We start from the raw sequence: 11560 nt of genomic DNA, 5'->3' as shown, positions 1-11560 counted from the left end.
GCTGCCATTGACTTAAAAATGCAATTCAAAAGTGCATCTAAGGCATCCTCAAGAGTCTTCGTTTTAAGTCTGCGCGCTGTAGATATTCCATCATTATAAAAACTGTTGTTGTCTGTTTTGCACAGCATGGTTCCTCACACTGTGATTACATAGCGGAGGAAGACACCTGTCACATGGAACTGTTACTAGCTGTTACTAGCTGTCAAGGCTTCCTACAGATTGGTTGCTGCTCATATCAATGCGTTGAAAAACTGACAAACCTAATCTTGAAGTGTAAAATTTTGTTTGTGTATGCCCAAATGCCAAATTCAGAAACAAAACGTTACAGGCTAAGGAGGCAAAAGAATTACAGAGTCTGGAAAGTGATTTAGAATCACTTTAGAGGTATTTGGAGCTACATGGTGAATGATTTTCATACCAAGTTGTAGTTTTTGGTGAGTTGTTTTGTTACTGCTAGGTGCTGGAGATGCGAGACAGGGAGTCTTAAATAAAAGTGAAATGATTGTCCTGCAGTATATATCAGCATTAAATTAGTTGTGATGACACATTTGAACGCTCACAAAGCAACATGACTGTCACCAGTCACCATTATAAACAGCAGCCCCACTGATGTGTGTCAAGCTTTACATGTGAAAGAAGAAAAATACACATCAAACAATGCAAAATAATGGACATCCCAGTAGAAAGTAGCAAACAGCACAGATGGTCATTATCACAATTCATCTAACAGTCCGTCAAAAATGTTTAAATTATGTTTAAAGACCCAGTGTGTAGGATATAGTGGCATCTAGCAGTGAGGTTGTAAATTGCAACCAACTGAATACCTCTCGCATCACCCTCCCCTTCCAAGAGTATAGCAATAAATATGGTGGCCATGATAAACATATTTTGTCCATTCTGGGCTACTGTAGAAGCATGGCAGTTCAATATGGATGACTCTGTAGATATAAAAAGCTCATTCTAAGGTAACAAAAAAAAGGTGATTATACACATAACAAAACATACCTATGAATATTATATTTCGTTTTTGCCAATAGATCCCTACATTTTATACACTGGACCTTTACATTGTAACTAACTATTTTAATGTTCCAATTATGCACAAAAAGACCTTTTGGATCATTTCACTGCTTTAATCCAGACTGACTTAACTATTGTAAAAATTGCAATGAAATGTTGTACAGGTAGTCATGGTCCTCAGTGGATAAAGCCCAGTTTTTTTGTTGAATCCCTTTTTTTTTTAGCTCATTTAGCCTGTTAGCTAAATGAAGATGCAACAATTTACTTGCTGGATATCAGCATGTTAGCATTGTCATTCTAAGAATTTTAGCATGCTGATGTTAGCATTTAACTCAAAACGTGCTGTTAAAAACAGCTTCACAGAACACCTAGCATAGCATCAGACTTCTAATTTTTAGACAGAAGCAAAATCACAAATCGTCAAATGAGACAAAAAACATCATAACGTCATACCCTGTATTTGATGTTAGTATTGTTACCCTGGAACAATAGACTTGTTAATAGTCTTTATTTCAGAAGAGTATTGCTCTATGGATTATTTTAGAAATTAAGTGTTTACCAAATAAAATGTCTGATAAAAACATTATTTTCTAGTGATATCATATGATTTAGATTGAATAGCTGAAGCTGTTTGACATACTGTATATCACATCTACACTTTAGGGTCTTCCTCACAGTGGTATTGTATGAAAGAAGAAATATTGGCAGGATAACCAAATTAAAACAGAAATATCTACTGTTCTGTATGTGAAAAAAGAATTAAAAAAAACACACTAGCTTGTCTGTATGGTTAGACCAAGTTGAGGAAAAGGACAGATAAATATTGTATAAATGAATTTATTGTGTAATGTGAGCAATCAAATTAATTAAGGGGTCCACAGCTGTTGGAGGCGAATAAGGCCATGAATTTTTCAGTGCTACCACTTCTCCCTAAGATTTTACAATAAATATTTCTGGAGGTCTTGGATGAATTTTTCATGGCTGAGTGGGGGAGATGAAAGGCGAATGAGGGATCCAGGGGACGGGAGCTCTCTGCTGCAGACACACCACAGAGAGGTGCATCGGCTCCAATCTTTATCAATGAAACTCAACCCGCACTATTGCTTTAATTACCCTGCTTTGTCAAGCATTCCACTATCAATAAAGAAAGGCTGGGCCATGTGGTCGGCTAAAGGAGGAGGAGGGGGGGCTGATATCATGAGTTCACTTGTTTTCATGCCCTCCCACTTTAAAAGAGGAAATGATGTAACCATGATTGAACGGAGAACAAGTCTAGACCACCTCATCCTGCCACTGCAATACATCTGCAACCTGCATTTTGTTTGGAAGCTCAGAGATTTCCTAGCGGTCATTTAGATCCCAACTGTGTGATGATGTCAGATTCAAGGCTGCATCATTTATTCATCTATGATATCCTTGTAGGAGACATCAATAAAGCATCAAACTGCTGTACCCATGTTTCTGTATATGATATACCATAAAATGGTTATAAATGCCTGATTTGCATGCTATTGTCTAAGCATGAGGCATAGACTAGATGAATAAATCAGAATTGTGCACAACTTGTATGTTTCCCCTGATTTGGTATTCAGGGAGGATCCTGAGGTAACTAATTCAGGAGAGACATCTGTTTGGTGGGCAATGCATCAGCAATATTCCACCTGGAATAGCATCCATAAACAGCATCCCGTCTTTTCAGCCAGTACTACAATACAGGCAACAGAGAGCAGAGGTGGTGGTGGTGGTGGTGGAGGTTACATGTATTTATGTACAGGATCTGTTAGTTTTAACAGCACTTATGCCCGGTTCTACATAACTACTAACATATTGAACATCTGTATATGAAAGCAATGGACGTCTTGCTAGAAAATGAGATCAATCAGGTTTAAGATGCACATATTATGATAGAAAACTACATTATATAACCCAAAATATGTGGACACTTCTACACTCTTAGTCTGTGTTTTTCATGATTTGGGCCCTTTTAGTTCTAGTTAATGTTAAACCTGCATTCATTTCTTGACCACTTGGGGACAGCAGAAGAAAGCTGTATGCAGCATTAATATGGCCAATGTGTTAGCAAATAGCAGTGGCATTCACTTGGAGTTGTGTTTCGGGCAACCTGAGGAATGTAAGTCCAATATTTACTTTCCTGTTGGCTCTATTTTAGTTTCCTCAACTACTGAAGGAAATATCCGGCTCTTTATCTGTTAATTGCTATCAGCACTTTTTTTTTACTGAAATGCATCATGGTTTGGAAACAAGGTTGATGAGAGCCACCAGACTGAACTAAAATAGTAAAGTTGCATGCTGTAAAACCAAAACAATGAGCTAAAAAATGCTAAAAACACTCCATAGAATTGAGGGGAACTGCAGAGTTGGGTGATAATTCTCCAAGTTAACCTTATCAAATTAATTCGAACAGCTTTAAATAAAGGTTTCAAAAAAGGGCTCTCAGAGCCTTGTTGAAGGCAGCATGATATTTGTCTGAGTTCATACGTATTCATTGTTGGTACAAAGCATTGATTAGAGCAGTTTAATGCTACACAGACAATGATTTTAGACCATAGGGTTCTCCAGTTTTGTGTTTGGGGAAGGGCCTCTACTGTTCAACATGACAGTGCCCCTTTGCACAAAACCAGGTACATAAAAAAAGTTTTTGAAAGTTTGGTGTGGAAAAACCAGTTCAGCACCCACAGGAATAACATTGTTATTGGACAGTTCCACACCTCACAATTTATGTCTGATGCAAACGTTCAGTTCCAGTGCAGCAAGTAAAGCTGTGGAGTTTTTTTTTTAAACATAACCACAATCTTTACTTGACCAAGTTAGCTACCTAACCGTGACTATATCTTAACAACAGTCTTTTTGTCATAACCATAATCTCACTCGCCATCGTATTACATGACGGTGCCTTCCTGCACATTCATCTGCTAGTAAACAAAATATAGCTGAAAGCTACGATCAAACAGTCGCAAATATCAAAGTATGTCACTTCTGGCCATTCAGGGGGGATGTTTTCTCAAAGAATAATCCTCTGAAATGCTGAAATCTAATGTTTTTAGATAGCTACAGGCATTTAGCATTTAAGCCCTTGATTGCATATTAATATATATATTGTGGCGCTGATTATTTTCCCCTCTGGTGGGCGTCATTTTGAGAATATGATGCATTGCATGCTGTATCTATTGCCAGTATTAAAAAAAAAGAACGTGTGTATTGCTAAATTTTTTGTTTTTTGTCCAACACCAACATTTGAGTTGAGGAAAAACTTGCCTGCACAGATTTAACCCAGTCATACACACTGCGTATATTACAGGACAATGTTTGTGTTCTACTAGCCATGGCATTCTGAGATCTATTAATAGAAAGCAAAGCAGGCTTACTATAACAGACAGCTCCACTCAGCACTTAGGAACACCGATTGTTTAATTCTGTTATATTCTCACCAATCAATGCGTTCACTTCAAAGCGATGGGAAACGCTTGCATCCAAAGTAGATTGATCAGTTCTAATACAAGTCATTAACATACAAGTTGTTAACAAGTGAGGCCTCTGTACTGTATCTAGGAATCAAGAGAGTCATCGATAAAGCCAATTTAAGACTTTTAATGTCTTAAAACCTTGAGTACACACTCCTCCACTCCAGAATGGGATCAACTACTGTTAAACCGTTTTCTTTCATTCCATCTCTCTCTGTTTTTCTGTCTATCTCTCTCTGTCCTTCGTTCACTCACTCAACCTTAGCCACTTAGCTTGAAGCCTGTACTACGGCATGAGACCACTGGTATACTTTACTGATGATAAATTTATAAGCCAAACTGAGGGGAAAGTATTAAACAACCTTGTGAATAGCCGGGGTTTGCTTTAACCCAGGCGGCGTATCCTTTTCATCAACAAAAATAACTCTTCAAAGGCAGTAAAAGCATGCTTAGAAAGTAAAAGGCCATTTTAGCAGACGAGGCCAACAGTGAGAGGGGTGAAAACAGAAACAATCCAGCCTCTGATAGCCCACAACACCCCCCCCTCCAACCACTGAACCCCAACCCCCTGGCCCACTTACCAACACAGCACACATCCCGCCCCCCTTAAAAAAGCCTAAATCAAGGTCTTTTGATGAAAACATACAGTTGTCTTTAATAATCAAGCATTGGTGGGTTTGAATAGGGGGGCCTCTTTTCCAAGACGAATAAAATATACAGATTCTCCTGAGTATAGAAGATCAGTCCCTCAGGAGGGCTCCCTCAACATTCTTACTGCAGTGTGCCCCTTTCTTAACTGCATCATGGCTGCTTCCTGTTAAGGATGCAAACTACCTGCCTGATTTATATTAAGTAGAAAAATGGAATGCATATTACAGGATTGTACTGGCGTGTACCAGCAGTTTCAAAAAATGATATATTTTTAATGTGTACATTTAGAAAAAGAAAAAGGCCACTCTTAACTTGTTATAACACCCTGTGAATTCCATGAATCAAGTGGCCAAAGTTTTGCAGTAAAGCAATTATTGCCAGTTGACTAGCATCGTTACTGGGGTTGTGACTAACACAGGATTTGTAAATATTTCAACTATCTTTTGCACCCAATGACATCTCATATTTTCATCAGGTCTTCTTGCAGCTTTATCTCAAAGCAAGTGTTGGACTGCGATAATTATTCTAAAAGTTTAGCATTTTTTTCCAAACCTATATTACTTTCATAAATACAGGGAATTTGAAGTTATAGCCCTACACTCAGAGGGCTTCTAATTATAAGAAAAGCATTGGCATTAATTAATATAACCCTAGATGAAAGAAGACAATCCCTAAGTAGTAAGCTGTTGGCCAGATATCTAAGTGGATTGATTTTTTTGGCCTTCAAAGGAAATGAGGGATGGGAATTTTGAAAGGATGCGGCGGTTAATTCAATACTGTTGACTCTGAGCGTTGGCAGTTTGTGGTTTGGTGTGTACCTCTCAGTAGAAGCTATTTCCTTTTTCAGGAAGAAAACCTAAACGCAGCGAACTGCCTACTCGCCAACTTTTCCAAGCGCCCAAATCAGTTGTCATTCAACAGTGTTTAATCGTTGTTATATTTTCTCCGATTTTTGCTATTAAAAATATGGCTAACCCTGGAGTGAATAGTATTTCCATCCTGGCGTTTCTTTGGTCTTTACTTCAAGCACCTTTGGCGACTTGGTACCAAACTCAGTGTGCTTGACTTTCAAACCTTTTGTTGTATGCTTTCCATTTTGTGTGTATGTGCATTCTTCACATCGATGGTGTGGAATAATGAAATAAATAATCGGAACTCTTTACAATAATTTTAAAGTGCTTTTACATAGGAGTAAGTGGAAGTGTTTTTTCTGACAGAACCTTGTTTCCCCTCCTCCCCTCCTCTTTCTTCTCCCTCACAAATGCATTGTGTGCCACTGGGCCGGCGGCCATATCCAGTCAAACTTGGCGTCTTCTCTTGTTTCTGGCGGGAGAAAAAGCACTTCCCAGGGTGGTGTTTTTTTAGTTCTGCCAGCCGCTGCTGTTTCAGGGCACCCGTGAGACCTCGCTGATGACACTCTTGGTCATCACTGCGCAGGGAGCTTTGGGGACTCTCCTCAACTTCCCATCCACACCCCCCCCCCTCCTATCTCCACCTCAGCCTGTTCCACTCACCTCATGTTTTCACCAGCACCTTCCTTTGTCCCAGCAGTGTTGTGCACTCCTTTTTGACAATGATGACTACTGTACCTGCCTGAATTCTCCCTTGCAAAGTGGCTTGGCCTTCAGAGACCAGCCACACTCCGTTCGAGGTCTCGGGCCTATCAGGGTGTTGGGAAACAAGAGGAGACGATTACAGCTTGAAAACTAGTACCGGCAGGAGGAGATAATGGTAGAAGACGCAGATTTCAGATTATGAAATCATATGTAAGTTTAGTGAAGGATTACATTTGCCATTCTGAAGGGATTCTCAATGGTGCATCCTGGGAGACACACACAGTATATTATACAGTGGCTCCCATTCAGACCCATTTTGCATCACATCCAGGCAAAGCGCAGAAGGAGAGGGTTTTGCGCATTTATGTGCTCAGAACAATTATGTAGAAATAAATCTATTCAAATTGAAGTCTGCTCCAGTTTTACTCCGACAAACTGAGATTTGATTTCCAAAACGCTCGCTCGTCTCTTCTACACAAAGAAGCCAGCGGGGATAGGGTGCAATCGCTGGAGAGAAGTGGGCTGGAAGGCAAATCTAGGTGATGCGTATGTTCTTAGAGTGCCCCTGGGTCTTCCATGGGTAGGTAGGATCTGACAAAAGAGATCTGTACAACAAAAAAATCCTCCACTCTGCTTGAGCATGGGATATTAAGCCCAGATAAAGATTCTCTCTTAAACATACTCTCTTCTCTCTTTTCATCCCTCTTTTATTCCCCTCCCTCTGCAGTGGCAGAAGAAATTACCCATTGTACCATTAGATAAACCCAAACAACCCTCTCCGTAAGACCTCCAGTTCCTCATGCAGTCCCAGCTTGGCGTCCCTCGGGTGTTTGTTCAAAAGGAAAACTCTGCGCTGCCTCCGGGGGATGTTTAACTCATTGCAATGGCAAGTATTTAGAGAAAACTCAACAAGTTTGAGGCTGTCAAAGCTAGAATCCAACTGTCAGGCAGAATTATGTCTCCGAGGCGTCTGATGTGAGGTAATGACCAATTGCATCATTTTGACAAACCCACCATCGATGAGAACTAGGGCAGACGGCGATTGCTTTTTGCACAAGTGTTTCATTTGAATTTGAAACACTGCTGCTAAGTGCATTAAATGATGCTGATTAACTAAGATTATAGCTGCGGCAGGGATGTGATTTCTGTTTTGATACGGAGCATAAATTGAGGCAGAGCAAACTGTTTTTTTGAGGGGCTGATGAATAATTGAAAGTCAGCAGAGGGTACATCAATAAAGTGGTAATGAAGCATATTTGTGTGAAATTTCTAATCCTGAAACTCTGTCACTCTTCTAGCAGCCTATAACATCTGGTGCTATCATGAAGCTTACTGTATGTTAATTTGATTCTTATTAAATAGCACCTTTTCAAATATGTCCACAACACCCAACACCACTACTGTAACTGCTGCCACAACTAATCATGACTTATTATTAATATTATTATTATCATTATTATAGCCACCTGGTTTTTGAATGAACATAAACTTAATATAATCAAAAACAATTATTATTATTGTTATTATTATTATTATTATTATTAGTGGTAGTAGCAGTAGTAGTAGTTATCACCTGTTTTTGTCATGTCCAATGATCATATTGTCATATGTCATGTCATTTTATCCAAAATAGAATATTTCTTAACCCTAACCTTAAACCTAACCCTGGTCCTAACCCTAACCCTCTGGCTAGGAGTCAAGGCTGGTATAAAATGACAAAGTACACTAAACACTAAATACACAAAACCCTTCAAATCCTCTGTGCTGATTTTTCAACAGCAGTCGTTCCAAAACTGAGGCTTTGGTGCCCTCTATCTTTGAGTTAAGGTGGCAAAAAAAAAACACATTATTGACCAAATGTAGACTGATCAATTGTTTCTTGGCAATTTCATTCATCTGTACTCATTTTCAGTCAAATCTGGCATTTTATCTGACATATCTAAAACCACGATGGACATGAGAGTAAATAAGAGATTATTCTGCCATTGGAGAAAAATGTGTAAGCTGATGTTGATACTCTGTGATGCTAAAAATTTCAGTTTTAAAATTTTACAAAAGCAAAGCATCACTTTGATTTTTTATTTACAACATTGTCTACAGGTCACTTTCTTTGGAATAAAACTGTTCCTTTGTTCTGTCTTTTTCTAACACAGTTGTGGCATGTTGTGTCCACCTGGAGTACTGTTGACCTTCTGCGAGGCAGCTACCTGGTTAAAGAAGTCCATTTTCAAGGCTGTTCTTGCTCAAATCAAAACTCCATTATAGATTTTACCTCCAGGGGAACCTAGGGCTCACAAGGTCCTTGGCAATTTTACCTGAGGAAGAAGCTAAAAGGATTTGAATCTCTGAGGATGGGTGAGGAGAGGGAGGGTGTGAGGACCGGAGAGAGGGTGGGATACGCACCTCAGGACCCGAGCCCCTAATCTTTCTCTGCCAAGCAGGGAGCAAAGCAGAGCAAAAATGGAGATTCAGATATGGTTCAGTGGCACTGAACCCGAAACATCAGGGCCTGCAGAAGTGGTGGAGGAGGCAGGGAAACCTTGAAAAACAAGGGAAGGAAAAGAAGAGCGTAGAGATTGTTGTGGAGGGATTGCCAGGGGAGCTAGTTTCAGCTCCCAGAAACGAGAGCTTCCAATACATTTAACATATATGAAAGCACAACAGCTCTCTCCTCACACCATCCTTAACTATTTGTACTAACAAGACAGATGGAGGCCAAAGATGCAGACAGATCACATCAGGACATCTGTCACTTCATGGCAACAGCCTGCTTAATAAGTGACAAGGCTTCCTCACCCGTGGGCACAGGATGGGGGAGGGTGGGGTTAGTGTCTCGGAGCAGTGGCTGTGCGAAGCAGCCGTCAAAGTCATGTGGTGCCCTTTTTTTAAACAACTTGTCCCAATTACAGCCAATCACATGTGATCTGTGCCCTTGATTATCATCCTGGGCAGTAGACATCAAAGCTGCTTCTATGGGTGCTGACACGAGGCTGTGCAGTAATTAGTGAACTTCACTGAAGAGAGTTTCATCACCAAATGTTTTCAAAATACTGAATGTCTTAATTTGCAGGGGGTGGGTGTGTGTGCGTGTGTGGGGGGGTGGTTCACGTCGGGAGAGAATGATGCCCTACAGAAATAATTAAAACATAATTACAGCTCATCAGCTGTGCAAGTGCTCACAAAGTGCTGTCGCTGAAGATCTGCCGCTTTCCTCGGGGCATGAGCGGAGTAGCAGGCCACATAGAGACCCAAAACTCCCAGCACAGCCACACTTACTCAAAATAAAATGCTTATGTCTTATTACCAGAAATACCAGGAAGAAAATAAATTGGCCACAGCAGCCCAGATTCAAATGAATTTCTCTTGCTGTTACGTCAGTACTTATGAGTGCCTATTATCCTCCATAAACACCTGCATTTGTTAAAAATATGTTTTCTGCCAAGGACAAACCAAGCAGCACCCATCAAACCAGGAAGCGCAGAATACACAGCAGGTCGTTAAAGCAATAACTTGTCTCCTCGGCTGATGTGTCAAACTGTGTGCTCTGTAAAACAGAGATGCACAGATTGAGGAGCCAGTCAACCTTTTAAATTGACATCATGTTGGCTCCGTCCCCGGCCTGCAGTATGGGTTGATGGCCATCGGTTCTGAGATGACCACTTCATACAAATATGGCTGGCAGTGTAGTCCTGCAAGGGGAGAGTGCATGCTAAGTGTTTGTGACGAGTGCTAAGGCCATCGCTTGATTCCAAGGAAGTAATGAAGGCTGGACTGTAGGCTGTGTGTTTTCTTCATCCACCTGATGGCAGACTTCTAACAACCCCAGTGTCAGGCCGGCTTAAAGTCATGCATCCTCTCCCTCTGCTGCTCATCCAGAGTTATCACGACATGTGTTTGTTCCTCCCTGCCCAGAGCCGAGGAGCCAAATGGCACAATCGTCACAATCAAGTCTGGTTTGGTGATGTACGCCCTGTGTGTAATTCACAGTGCGTTTGTTTACATTTGTGTATGCTAGGCTGAATGTAGGCTAAAAGCATGCTAGGCTAAAGTACTGTAGCATGCCCACTAATGGTGGGCACAAATCAGACTAGAGAGAATCACTGGTTATATATTACATTATAACACTGTATAGGCAAGTATTGCTTTGGTGCTGAAATAAAGAGTTTACAAAAAAAGCTTGATAAAGCATGATAAAGCTACATTAAAAGGGTAAATATAATTAAATGGAAGCAGGGATGTATATATAATTATTATGAACTATATAACATTTATCAGCAAAATATAACACTTAATAAATTGGTTACATACAATTTTAAGTTTTTATCAGTGGGGTTGTCAACAATTATAACTCTGCTAATGTAATAATTGTGTTATAAGGCATTTATGAACTGTTTATACACATAGAAAATCATTCACAGGCAGGTTTAAGAAAGTTTTCCATTCAAAACTTATTTAATATATATATATACCTACAACTATGTTATATTATGTTGTCAAGCATTCAATAAAAGTTTATACAGCAGTTATGGGTGCTTCATAAGAGGAGTTATGGTTGTTGATATATACATTATTAAACACTTTATATCTTCTATCTACTACATTGTAGTTTGTTATACATGATTTACTTTTTTATTTTTTTTACTTTTGTTCTGCTTATGAATACCAAATAGAGGGGGGTAAATGACCACAATTAGTTACTGGCAGAAACAACTAGTTAAAAAAAACTCTCTGAATTGCAATACCCCTTTTATCACCACCTGCAATATAGCCATCCATCCATCCATTATCTATACCCCAGACGAACATTTCTGGATTTTATCCCAGGACCTTTTAACCCAGAAGTATATTTTT

Source organism: Morone saxatilis, unplaced genomic scaffold (assembly GCF_004916995.1).
Source record: "Morone saxatilis isolate NCDOM2014 unplaced genomic scaffold, NCSU_SB_2.0 Contig12, whole genome shotgun sequence".
Taxonomy (NCBI): domain Eukaryota; kingdom Metazoa; phylum Chordata; class Actinopteri; family Moronidae; genus Morone; species Morone saxatilis.
The sequence above is the reverse complement of the archived record's forward strand: the minus strand, read 5'-3'. Positions refer to the sequence as shown.